Source organism: Canis lupus, chromosome X (genome assembly GCF_048164855.1).
Source record: "Canis lupus baileyi chromosome X, mCanLup2.hap1, whole genome shotgun sequence".
Lineage (NCBI taxonomy): Eukaryota > Metazoa > Chordata > Mammalia > Carnivora > Canidae > Canis > Canis lupus.
In genome coordinates, this window is record NC_132876.1 from 50,772,631 (window position 1) to 50,784,799 (window position 12,169).

The 12,169-nt window shown below is 36.7% G+C and overlaps 1 pseudogene; it reads left to right on the forward strand.

The window, feature by feature from the left end:
- The first annotated feature begins 7,187 nt into the window (after positions 1-7,187).
- Positions 7,188-8,151, forward strand: LOC140628469 (non-histone chromosomal protein HMG-17 pseudogene; annotated as a pseudogene).
- The last annotated feature ends 4,018 nt before the right edge of the window (positions 8,152-12,169 follow it).

Here is a 12,169-nt window from a genome sequence, read left to right on the forward strand (position 1 = left end):
TTCTCTTTTTTTCTTTTCTTTTTCTTTTCTTGTTTCTCTTCTTTTTCTCCTTTTCCCAATACAACTTGTTTTTGGCCACTCTGCACTGAGAAAAATGACTAGAAGGAAAACCTCACCTCAAAAGAAAGAATCAGAAACAGTCCTCTCTCCCACAGAGTTACAAAATTTGGATTACAACTCAATGTCAGAAAGCCAATTCAGAAGCACTATTATAAAGCTATTGGTGGCTCTAGAAAAAAGCATAAAGGACTCAAGAGACTTCATGACTGCAAAATTTAGATCTAATCAGGCAGAAATTAAAAATTAATTAAATGAGATACGTTCCAAACTAGAGGTCCTAACAACGAGGGTTAACAAGGTAGAAGAACAAGTGAGTGACATAGAAGACAAGTTGATGGCAAAGAGGGAAAATGAGGAAAAAGAGACAAACCATTAAAAGATCATGAGGATAGATTAAGGGAAATAAATGACAGCCTGAGGAAATAAAATCTACGTTTAATTGGGGTTCCCGAGGGCGCCAAAAGGGACAGAGGTCCAGAATATGTATTTGAACAAATCATAGCTGAAAACTTTCCTAACCTGGGAAGGGAAACAGGCATTCAGATCCAGGAAATAGAGGGATCCCCCCGTAAAATCAATAAAAACCACTCAACACCTCAACATTTAATAGTTAAGCTTGCAAATTCCAAAGATAAAGAGAAAATCCTTAAAGCAGCAAGAGACAAGAAATCCCTGACTTTTATGGGGAGGAGTATTAGGGTAACAGCAGACCTCTCCACAGAGACCTGGCAGGCCAGAAAGGGCTGGCAGGATATATTCAGGGTCCTAAATAAGAAGAACATGCAGCCAAGAATACTTTATCCAGCAAGGCTCTCATTCAGAATAGAAGGAGAGATAAAGAGCTTCGAAGATAGGCAGGAACTGAAAGAATATGTGACCACCAAACCAGCTCTGCAAGAAATCTTAAGGGGGGCTCTTAAATTCCTCTTTAAGAGGAAATCCAATGGAACAATCCACAAAAACAGGGACTGAATATGTATCATGATGACACTAAACTAATATATTTCAGTAGTAACTCTGAACATGAATAGGCTTAATGACCTCATCAAAAGGCGCAGGGTTTCAGACTGGATAATAAAGCAGGACCCATCTATTTGATGTCTATAAGAGACTCATTTGAGACATAAGGATACCTAAAGCTTGAAAATAAAAGGTTGGAGAACCATGTACCATTCAAATGGTCCTCAAAAAAAGCAGGGATAGCAGTCCTTATATCAGATAAATTAAAGTTTATCCCAAATACTAGTGAGAGATGAAGAAGGACACTATATCATGCTTCAAGGATCTACCCAAGAAGAGGACTTAACAATTATCAATATATATGCCCCGAATGTGGGAGCTGCCAAGTATATCAGTCAATTAATAACCAAAATGAAGACATACTTAGATAATAATACATATATACTTGTTGACTTCAATGTAGCACTTTCTACAATCGATAGGTTTTCTAAGCACAACATCCCAAATAAACAAGAGCTTTAAATGATATACTGGACCAGATGGATTTCACAGATATCAACAGAACTTTACATCCAAACTCAACTGAATACACATTCTTCTCAAGTGCACATGGAACTTTCTCCAGAATAGACCACATACTGGATCACAAATCAGGTCTTAACAGATACCAAAATTGGGATTTTCCCCTGCATATTTTCAGACCATAATGCTTTGAAATTAGAACTAAATCACAAGAAGTTTGGAAGGATTTCAAACACGTGGAGGGTAAGGACCACCCTGCTAAAAGATGAAAGAGTCAACCAGGAAATTAAGGAAGAATTAAAAAGATTCATGGAAACTAATGAAAATGAAGATACAACCATTCAAAATCTTTGGGATACAGCAAAAGCAGTCCTGAGGGGGAAATACATCGCAATACAAGCATCCATCCAAAAACTGGAAAGAACTCAAATGCAAAAGCTAACCTTGCACCAAAAGGAGCTGGAGAAAAAGCAGCAAATAGATCCTACACCCAGCAGAAGAAGAGAGTTGATAAAGATTCGAGCAGAACTCAATGAAATAGAGACCAGAAGAACTGTGGAACAGATCAACAAAACCAGGGGTTGGTTCTTTGAAAGAATTAATAAGATAGATAAACCATTAGCCAGCCTTATTAAAAAGAAGAGTCAGAAGATTCAAATTAATAAAGTCATGAATGAGAAAAGAGAGATCACTACCAACACGAAGGAAATACAAACGATTTTAAAAACATATTATGAGCAGCTATACGCCAATAAATTAGGCAATCTAGAAGAAATGGATGCCTTCTTGGAAAGCCACAAACTACCAAAACTGGAACAGGAAGAAATCGAAAACCTGAACAGGCCAATAACCAGGGAGGAAATTGAAGCAGTCATCAAAAACCTCTCAAGACACATAAGTCCAGGGCCAGATGGCTTCCCTGGGGAATTCTATCAAACGTTTAAAGAAGAAACCATACCTATTCTACTAAAGCTGTTCAGAAAGATAGAAAGGGATCGAATACTTCCAAACTCGTTCTATGAGGCCAGCATCACCTTAATTCCAAACCAGACAAAGACCTCACCAGAAAGGAGAATTATATACCTATATCCCTGATGAACACAGATGCAAAAATTCTCAACAAGATCTTAGCCAATAGGATCCAACAATACATTTAGAAGATTATTCACCATGATTAAGTGGGATTTATCCTCAGGATGCAAGGCTGGTTCAACACTTGTAAAGCAATCAATGCGATTGACCATATCAGCAAGAGAAAAAAACAAGAACCATATGATCCTGTCATTAGATGCAGAGAATGCATTTGACAAAATACAGCATCCATTCCTGATCAAAACTCTTCAGAGTGTAGGGATAGAGGGAACATTCCTCAGTAACTTAAAAGCCATCTATGAAAAGCCCACAGCAAACATCATTCTCAGTGGGGAAACACTGGGAGCCTTTCCCCTAAGTTCAAGGACACGACAAGGATGTCCATTCTCACCACTGCTATTCAACATAGTACTAGAAGTCCTAGCCTCAGCAATCAGACAACAAAAAGAAATCAAAGGCATTCAAATTGGCAAGGAAGAAGTCAAACTCTCCCTCTTTGCAGATGACATGATACTGTACGTAGAAAACCCAAAAGACTCCACCCCAAGTTTCTGGAACTCATACAGCAATTCAGCAGTTTGGAAGAATAACAAAATCAATGCCCAGAAATCAGTGGCATTTCTCTACCCTGACAATGATACTTAAGAAAGAGAAATTTAGGAGTAAATCCCATTTACAATTGCACCCAAAAGCAGAAGATACCTAGGAATAAACCTAACCAAAGAGATTAAGGAACTATACCTGAAAAACTACAGAACACTTCTGAAAGAAACTGAGGAAGACACAAAGATATGGAAAAATATTCCATGCGCATGGATTGGAAGAATTAATATTGTGAAAATGTCAATGTTACCCAGGGCAATTTACACATTTAATGCAATCCCTATCAAAATACCATGGACTTTCTTCAGAGAGTTGGAACAAATCATCTTAAGATTTTGTGTGGAATCAGAAAAGACCCCAAATAGCCAGGGGATATTAAAAAAGAAAACCATAGCTGGGGGCAACACAATGCCAGATTTCAGGTTGTACTACAAAGCTGTGGTCATCAAGACAGTGTGGTACTGGCACAAAACCAGACACATAGATCAAGGGAACAGAGTAGAGATTCCAGAAGTGGATCCTCAACTTTTTGGTCAACTAATATTCGACAAAGCAGGAAAGAATATCCACTGGAAAAAAGACAGTCTCTTCAATAAATGGTGCTGGGAAAATTGGACATCCACATGCAGAAGAATGAAACTAGATCATTCTCTTACACCATACACAAAGATCAACTCAAAATGGATGAAAGATCTATTTAGATCTTTCACATTTGTGAGACAGATTCCATCAAAATCCTAGATCATAACAGAGGCAACACCCTTTTTGGACTTGGCCACAGCAACTTCTTGCAAGATACATCCATGAAGAGAAGAGAAACAAAAGCAAAAATGAATTATTGGGACTTCATCAAGGTAAAAAGCTTCTGCACAGCCAAAGAAACAGTCAACAAAACTGAAAGACAACCTACAGAATGGGAGAAGATATTTGCAAATGACTTATCAGATAAAGGGCTAGTATCCAAGATCTATAAAAAACTCTTTAAACTCAATAGCAAGAAACAAATAATCCAATCATGAAATGGGCAAAAATCGTGAACAGAAATTTCACAGAAGAAGACATAGACATGGCCAACAAGCACATGAGAAAATGCTCCACATCACTGGCCATCAGGGAAGTACAAATCAAAACCACAATAAGTTACCACCTCACACCAGTGAGAATGGGGAAAATTAACAATACAGGAAACAGCAAATGTTGGAGAGGATGTGGAGAAAGGTGAATCCTCTTACACTATTGGTGGGAATGTGAAATGGTGCAGCCACTCTGGAAAACTATGTGGAGGTTCCTCAAAGAGTTAAAAATAGATCTGCCCTATGAACCATCAATTGCACTGCTGGGGATTTACCCCAAAGGTACAGATGAAGTGAAATGCTGGGACACCTGCACCACAATGTTTATAGCAGCAATGTCCACAATAGCCAAACTGTGGAAGGAGCCTCGTTGTCTATCAAAAGATGAATGGAGAAAGAAGATGTGGTATATGTACACAATGGAATATTATTCAGCCATTGACAAATACCCACCATTTGCTTCGACGTGGATGGAACTGGAGGGTATTATGCTGAGTGAAATAAGTCAATGGGAAAAGGACAAACATTATATGGTCTCATTCATTTGGGGAATATAAAAATTAGTGAAAGGGAATAAAGGGAAAGGAGAGGAAATGAGTGAAAATATCAGTGAGGGTTCCAAAACATGTGGGACACCTAAGTCTGGGAATGAACAAAGGGGTGTTGGAAAGGGATTTGGGTAGGGGGTTGGGGTGACTGGGTGATGGGCACTGAGGGGGCACTTGGTGGGATGAGCACTGGGTGTTATTTTATATTTTGGCAAATTGAACTCCAATAAAAAATTTTTAAAAAATATTTCAAAAAATAAATAAAAATATTTCAGTTTTTGTGTGCTGAGTCTTGAGTTAAGAGGCATTTCTTACTATGTATCATAATAAAAAAAGAAAAGGTTGAACATCAGTATACCAAAGAATAAATTAAGAGCACCTATTTTGCCCAACCAAATGAAATGTTCTTGTTGCTTCTGCTGTAAAAATTTTAAAAATTCATTTATACTAATGATGGGACATTCCATTTGGAAGCTCCAGTTTTTCCCTGTACCTTACATTTTCATACAAATACAAACACGACTGAAGATTTTGGCAGTGTCTTTCAAAGGAAGTGTGCTGTATATCAAATATCATTAATCTCTAATTTGAAATTCTTCCACCAGCCAATGCTTCAGTCTGCAAGCCAACTATGATTTATAGATCCAGCAGACTAGTAAATTTGCAAATGTGCACTGAATTTGGAAAATATGCATAGCAAACCTAGACATCAACACATAGTTTGCCATCTAATACACTATAAATGTGCATATTCCCAACAGAAAACTTTGAAACTATAGACTACAACTTGAAAACAGAAACACAGGAAACTTATAGACCTCAGATTGCAATTCACAACTGCAATTCCCTAAAAGCAAAAGAGTCCTCTCTTATTTTAGGTAGCATTCAAAAGGTCTTCCATTTTAAAATGCATTGAAAACTTGATTATGTTAATAGGATCTTAGAGGAAATATTCTTACAGGTCTAGAATAGAAAAAACTAAAAAAATTGTGAATCTTTGTATTTCCAGTAGTATGAAAACATTTGCATTCAGCTACCTACATTTTCCCAGCTATTCACTTTATTTCCTTCTCTGCTTCTGGAAGACAAGGACATAATCTCACTGGTTCAATGATACTACCTGATGCAATGGAAGAAAACACAGAAATTATAAATAAAAAGATAACTGGACTATCTTGTGTCTGTGGCAGTTGGAGGTTTGAGGTGAAAAGGCTTCAGTTTTGGAGTCAGACTTTGGAACTTTGCATATGTTTCCTAAACTTGTTAAATTTTAGTTTTCTTGTCTTCAAAGTGGGGATGATAACAGCAATATACTTACCTTGCAGGGTTTGCATGAACATTTAATAAGATAATGTATTAAGTATCTATAAAATATTAGTTATTATTACTGTTTTTGATAGTGCTCAACCAAAGTTGTCTCACTGGACTATAGAAGAATCTATATTACAGTCTCATGTCTTAACCAAAACTCTCTCTATTCCAATCTTTGAGTTAAAAAATAAAAGATGACTTTACTAAAACCTTATTAACTTTTATGAACCATCCTTAGATGGACAGATGTATCACTTCCACCACATTGTACTGGTTGTTTAGAACTACAGGCAATTCATCCATGATTTATAATATTTAAATAATAAAAAAGAAAGAAAAACCTCATAGGCAGCTGACTGTAACCATACAATGGAGCATAGAAAAGCAAATCATATTATTATTTTTTTTAAATTTTTATTTATTTATGATAGTCACACACACAGAGAGAGAGAGGCAGAGACACAGGCAGAGGGAGAAGCAGGCCCCATGCACTGGGAGCCCGACGTGAGGATCGCGCCCTGGGCCAAAGGCAGGCGCCAAACCGCTGCGCCACCCAGGGATCCCACAAATCATATTAAATGAAATAATTTCAATGTTTTACTGACCACATTCCAAATCATAGAAGCTCCATATAGGGAGTGTGGTGTAATGTAAAGCTTTGGAATTGAAATCCAAATACGATTTCAAGCTCAGCTTGATCATTGGGCAAGTCGCAACCTCTGAGAGCCTCCAATGTTTTTATCTGCAGATTGAGATTAAATGAATTTGTTCTACTTATACATCAATACATAACAACTTCTTGGAATCAGATGCCATAAATATATGTAATCATGGTTTCCCCATAACAAATGTACTAGATGGATTTTTAATTATCATTTTCATTTTACAACAAGATATATGAAACTGGTATTAAAGAGATTAAGTAACTTGCTCAAACTTAAATTAAAAATGTAGCAGAACCAAGATTTAATTCTAGATATATGACTCCAAAGGATTTTTAACACCATTTGACTGTACTATGTCTACTTCCATTAATGTTGTGAAGATTCTGGATGTAATTATTGTAAGAAATTTTTGTGTATATTGTAAAGCACTATATGAATGCAAACCATCGTTATTGCTATGGATTCCAACAGCTTAAAGATCTATACTTTTCTATAACAAGTTTTATCATGCTTCATGATATACCAAATAAACTAGCTAAACCTCAAACTCTAAGACCCAAATGTTCATATGAAGCATGACTAAAAATGAACGAAATCATATTGATCAGTCCTAAATGCAATAGTACTTAATTTTAACTTTTGCCTATAAAAGCTTCCTTTATCCCCTATGTCTTATTATATATCACATAGAGAAAAGTAACTTTGTCTCTTGTCTGTCATTATTCATCCCTAAGGAAAAAAGATTTCTGTGTTCTCCCCTACCACCAAATTTTCAAAGATAAAACAGGATACAATGGAGAAGTCTGAAATGCAGATAATTAGGGATTTTAATACTTCTCCTTCCTTTTGTAAACTATAATCTCACAGGAATTAAATAGTAGTCCAATGAAATGAGGATATTATTTTTATTATTTTTAGAGAGGTTCTGTCATTAGAAAATGGATAATTTGGAGCAGTGTGAAGAAGAAGCAAGAATGACCCCCGGACCGGCCAAAGTCCGCGTGCCGCTGCATCCCCGCATTCAGTGCTTATGTCATTGCCACCATATCCAAGAGAAAGGCTGAAGGGGATGCTAAAGGAGACAAAGCTAAGGTGAAGGATGAGCCACAGAGAAGATATACAAGGTTGTCTGCTAAATCTGCTCCTCCAAAGCCAGAGCCCAAGCCTAAAAAGGCCCCTGCAAAGAAGGGAGAGAGAGTACCCAAAGGGAAAAAGGGGAAAGCTGATCCTGCCGAGGATGGAAATAACCCTGCAGAAAATGGAGATGTCAAAACAGACCAGGCACAGAAAGCTGAAAGTGCTAGAGATGCCAAGTGAAGTGGGTGCATTTTTGATAACTGTGTACTTCTGGTGACTACAGTTTGAAATACTATTTTTAATCAAGTTTTATAAAAATGCAGAATTTTGTTTTTCTTTTTTTTTTTTAAGCTATGTTGTTAGCACACAGAACACTTCATTGTTGTTTTGAGGGAAGGGAATAAAAGAATATCTCCAAAGCTAGATTGATAACAAGGGGAAAAACACCTTTCCCTTATCGTTTTGAGAAACTTCCTCTTGGCTCCCTGGAAGAGGGATTTCTTGATGTTGACACACATGAGCCACCTTGGTGGTGTGGAAAAACTAAAATTCAGTTTTTTTATGTCCTCTTCTCCCATTCTGCCTTCAACATAGACTTGACTCCCTTAAACCCAGAGACCTGTTGGAACCTAACCCCAAGAAATGGTTCCCAGTATGTCAGGCAATCTGTACTTTACTGAGTCACCACTGAGATGGCGTCCCTCAAAAGAGTTCCTTTTTTTTTTAGCTTGTGGATCTTCAGACTGATAATTCTGCCATTTTCCTTTCATTTCCTGAAAGTCAGGGTCAGCTTGTGAAAAGTTGTTAAACAACATGCTAAATGTGAACTGTCAACCCTCACTCTAAACTTTTCCTGTTCAGAGCATAACATGAAGACTTCATTGGGTTTTATAGTGGCTTTCTGATTTTGTTAGTCTATTGAAGAAAGGAGTTTGAAAGTTGCCATATACTGTTAATGATCTTCCACCAATGTCCTGCCTGAAATACCATGATTGTTTATGAAAAGTATCTTTAATAAAACTGGATATAGTTAAAAAAAAACAGGAAAATGGATAATTTAATCCAAGGAAAATAGGAGGGAAAAATTTAAAATTTAAATTTACTGTACAGAATGTAGAACTAACAACTTTGAACCATTGCAGTATAGAATTTCTAAAACATTGAAGCTCCCTGTGTTTGGGCCAGCCATTTTTGTTTGTTTTTCCCCATTGAAAATTATATTTGTATATAGCTTTTATGATATTGAGGTTTTTCCATCTATCCCTACACTGTGAAGAGTTTTAATCAAATAAATATGCTGAACTTTCTCATATGCTTTTTCTGCATCTATTGAGAGGATCATATGATTCCTGTCCTTTCTTTAATTGATGTAGTGTATCACAGTGATTGATTTGTGGATACTGAACCAGCCTTGCATCCCAGGAATAAATCCCACTTGGTCATGGTGAATAATCCTTTTAGTGTACTGTTGTATCCTATTGGCTATTATATTGATAAGAATTTTGGTATCCATGTTCATAAGGGATATTCTAGAATTCTCATTTTTGGTGGGGTCTTTTTCTGGATTTGGGATCAAGGTAATGCTGGCCTTATAAAAGGAGTTTGGGAGTTTTCCTTCTACTTCTATGTCTTGAGCTGCACAAGTCTGCAATAATCTCCCTTGTCCAGCAAGGTAGTGGATACAGAAATGATAAAGAGAGAGGTTAATGTCAGGAACTGACAAGAGTCCTGAGCAGGACTTTTATTCATAGGGGGTTTGTGACAGAGTTAGAAGTGTGTGTTTGAGGCAAGGATCATAGGGTAATCATTAACAGAGGTGCAGTTTCATTCAACAAGTAAGTGACAATCATTTCTCAGTGATTATGATCTGTGACATCATAATTGGTGAGGCATACATTCTAGTTATAGATCAAATTATAATGATTTTGTTTTGGTCCTCACTGAGCTAAGCTTGGGTGTTTCTGCCCTGGGGGATGGTTTTCCAACTCTAGGACAGTTTCCTGCTGCCCTATGCTTTTCTAACCCACTATGCATCTTCATAACCTTCTTAAAGATATCTCTCACACTTCTATTTTTTTTTGAAATAGCTTCAGAAGAATAGGTATTAATTCTTCTTTAGATATTTGGTAGTATACCCCTGGGAAGTCATCTGGCCCAGTATTCTTGGTTTTGGAGGAGTTTTTTTTAATATTTATTTGTTTGAGAGAGAGAGAGAGAGAGAGAGAGAGAGAGGCAGAAGGAGAAGCAGGCTTCATGCAGGGACCCCGATGCAGGATTCGATCCCGGGACTCCAGGATCATGCTCTGGGCAGAAGGCAGGAGCTAAACCGCTGAGCCACCCAGGGATCCCCTTTTTGGGAGATTTTTGATGACTGGTTCAATTTCCTTGCTGGTTAGGTCTGTTCAAGTTTTCTATTATCTTTCCGTTCAGTTTTGATAGTTTACACACCTATAGGAACACATCCATTTCTTCCAGATTTCTTAATTTGTTGTCATATAGTTGCTCATAATATGTTCCTTTAATTGCATTTCTGTGATGTTGGTTGTGTTCTCCCCTCTTTCAATCATGATTTTATTTATTCAGTTCCTTTCTCTTTTGCTTTTGATAAGCCTGGCCAGGGGTTTATCAATCTTATTAATTCTTTCAAAGAACCAGCTCCTAGTGACATTGATCTGTTCTACTGTTCTTTTGGTTTCTATATCACTGATTTCTGTTCTAGTATTCATTAATTCTTTTCTCCTCCATATTTTCTGTTCTTTCTCCAGCTCATTTAGGTGTATGGTTAGGTTATTTATTTGAGACCTTTCTTGTTTCTTGAGAAAGGCTTGTATTGCTAAATAATTCCTTCTTAGTACTACTGCCTTTCCTTCATTCCAAAGGTTTTGAACAACTGTGCTGTCATTTTCATTTGTTGCTATGGTTGACCAATTAATTTTTAGTAGGATGCTTTTTAGCTTCCATGTATTTGAGTTGTTTCCAAATTTCTTCTTGTGATTAAGTACAAGTTTCACAGCATTGTAGTCTGAAAATATGTAGGGAATGGTCCCAGTCATTTGGTACCTTTTGAGACCTGATTTGTGACCTATTATGTAATCTATTCAGGAGAATGTTTCATGTGCACTTAAGAAGAAAATGTATTCTGTTGCTTTAGGATGGAATGCTCTGAATATACCTGTGAAGATCATCTGATTCAGGGTGTCATTCAAAGTCCTTGTTTCCTTGTTGATCTTCTGCTTAGATGATCTGTCCATTGCAGTGATTGGGGTGTTAAAGTTCCCTACCACTATGGCATTATTATCAATCTTTCAAAACTTGGTTATTAATTGGTTATAGAAATTTGGCTGCTCCCATGTTAGGGGCATAAACATTTACAATTATTAGATCTTATTTTTGGCTAGACCCTTTAATTCTTATATAGTGTCCTTCCTCATCTTTTATTACAGTCTTTGGTTTAAAATTTGATTTGTCTGTCATAAGATTGCTACCCAAACTTTCTTTTGGTTACCATTAGCATGATAAATGTTTTTCTTTTTTTTCATTTGGGGAATATAAAAAATAGTGAAAGGGAAAAAAAGGGGAAAGGAGAAAAAATGAGTGGGAAATATCAGAGAGGGAGACAGAACATGAGAGACTCCTAACTCTGGGAAACGAACAATGGGTGGTGGAAAGGGAGGTGGGTGGGGGGTTGGGGGTGACTGGGTGACAGGCACTGAGGGGGGCACTTGATGGGATGAGCACTGGGTGTTATGCTATATGTTGGCAAATTGAACTCCAATAAAAAATATATTGTGGTGAATAAATCCTTAATCATCTATAGCCACAGAATGAACACATAATAAAATTCTGAATATTTTGCAATCTTTCTTATATTATTGAGAAAAGACCTCTTGCATATAGTGTACTTCACATTTGTAAAAAAAAAAAAATAAAAATAAATGTTTTTCTACCACCTCATTTAAAAACTAAAGTTGTCTTTGGGTCTAAAATGAGTCTCTTGCAGATAGTATATGGATGGGACTTGCATTTTACCCAATCTTATACCCTGTGTCTTTTGATTGGGGCATTTAGCCCATTTACATTCAAAGTAACTATTGAAAGATATGAATTAGTGCCATTATATTACCTGTATAGTCACCGTTTCTGCATATTATCTCCGTTCCTTTTTTGTTCTGTTATTCTTGGGTTCTCTCTTTACCTAAAGAGTTTGCTTTAATATTTCTTCCAGGGCTGGTTTAACGATCACAAATACTTTTAATTT